General features: G+C 39.8%; 1 long non-coding RNA gene across 1 annotated transcript; it reads right to left on the bottom strand.

Moving 5' to 3' along the window:
* Positions 1–224: 224 nt before the first annotated feature.
* On the bottom strand, positions 225–1,576 carry LOC124232441 (uncharacterized). Its single transcript, XR_006886856.1, has 2 exons — positions 1,358–1,576; positions 225–1,217 (listed from the first exon to the last, which is right to left on the bottom strand). It is a non-coding gene; the product is annotated as an uncharacterized LOC124232441 (long non-coding RNA).
* Between the last annotated feature and the right edge of the window lie 15 nt (positions 1,577–1,591).

The following is a 1,591-nucleotide window of genomic DNA, read 5'->3' as shown; positions in this document are numbered from 1 at the left end:
CGCTTCTCCTTTAGAGGCAATCCATCACGGAATCTTCTTGGCCTTCGGGAACTCAGCTTTGCTTGAATGTGTGGTCATTTCATATGGGCCTTTGTGGTGGAGCCATGTGCGGTTTAATGGAGAAGTTATTTCCTTCTCTATGGTTTACTACTGCTTTTGATTGAGGGTATTTTTACGTGAATAGAGCTAGCTGAAAATTTTCAAGAGACCAAGAAAAGAGACTATAAAATTTAGAAAATTTTATATTTCTGGAATTTTCAATAGCATTTACAATTCAACACAATGCAGAAGAAAACAATACACTAGAGACTTCCATAATGAGGTTTAACAATTCTGTAATTTGGGGGAAAGTATAAACCTCTCAATTTAAAAAATATATATTACTTCCAAAAGAATTAAATAAACATATAATGTTTGTATCGGGTTGCTGCTTACCATCTTGCCTAAAATGTAGTGAGATAACCTATCTGAGAATGAGACAAGGTAGAGACAAACCCGGCAAAGAATGGAAAGAGACAGAGACCTTGTCAAATCATTCAAGCCCCTGGATTCAGCTTTTCCTGAAGCCACTTACCCCACAGACTTCCTAATTACATAAGCCAATAAAGCATCTTTTTTCGTTTATAATAATTTAAGCTCAATTTCTATCATTTACAACCAAAAAAGTATTGCCTAATTGATGTGTTGCTTTGTTTCCCTGTAAATATGCTTTACACATTCTTAAATAAAGATTGAAAAAAAAAAAAGTAAAGGCAGGCAACCCTAACTAGTGAGTGTTAAGAAAAAAAAAATCAACCGCTTGCTTTTAATTAATGGCAAGATGGGCTGAAAAGCTCCCTTAGTGAATTATAATTTCAGACTGAAATTCCCAAAACAGTTACAGAGGAGCTTGTCAAGCCGCAGAAACCAATGGAATCAAGAGATGACTTGAAAGATCGGTGGTTCAATCAGTTTCAGAAATAGCATCCATTATGCAAACCCAAAACCTTTAAAACTTTCTAACGCACAACCCTAGCAATCTCTCATTCACCTAAAGTCTCAAGGCCCCTCTCCTGACTCAATTTAAAACTAAAAATGCATGGTATGATTTACAAAAGTTAAAATAATTAAATCATGTTCTGATGGCCAGAGAACTCCAGGGAAAGCGGCCAAATCGCAACGTAGGGAGTTTGGCGGGGTCTTCTCGAACAGTCCTGCCTTCTCCAGTGCCTTCAGCTCTGCAGAAAAATGGAAGGCAAAGCATGCCCTTGGCATTCTAAATGCCTCAGTCCCTCTCCAGGGCAAGCGGCGTCCATTCCTACTGTGGGCTCAAGAAAACGTGAGCAGGAAAGCCCCGAGAGCCTGCCCCCTTCCATACCCCGTCCCCTTAGTGGAGAAGGCTGGCGGCAGGTACCCCAGGAAATCAGACTCTTCTCCTCCTCCTTCAGCTCATGTCACAGTAGACCAAATTCTGGAATCGGTTTGGATTATTCTCTGGAGAGCTACTTAAGAGCCGCTTCAGGGTTTGAAATCCCTCATTCAGACATAATCTTGAAATGAAAGATGATTTGCTAATGAAAAATGCATTACAGCTTTCTCTGTAGGGCCTTCC

Source organism: Equus quagga, unplaced genomic scaffold, assembly GCF_021613505.1.
Source record: "Equus quagga isolate Etosha38 unplaced genomic scaffold, UCLA_HA_Equagga_1.0 HiC_scaffold_6125_RagTag, whole genome shotgun sequence".
In the NCBI taxonomy this organism is placed as follows: domain Eukaryota; kingdom Metazoa; phylum Chordata; class Mammalia; order Perissodactyla; family Equidae; genus Equus; species Equus quagga.
The sequence above is the reverse complement of the archived record's forward strand: the minus strand, read 5'-3'. Positions and strand labels throughout refer to the sequence as shown.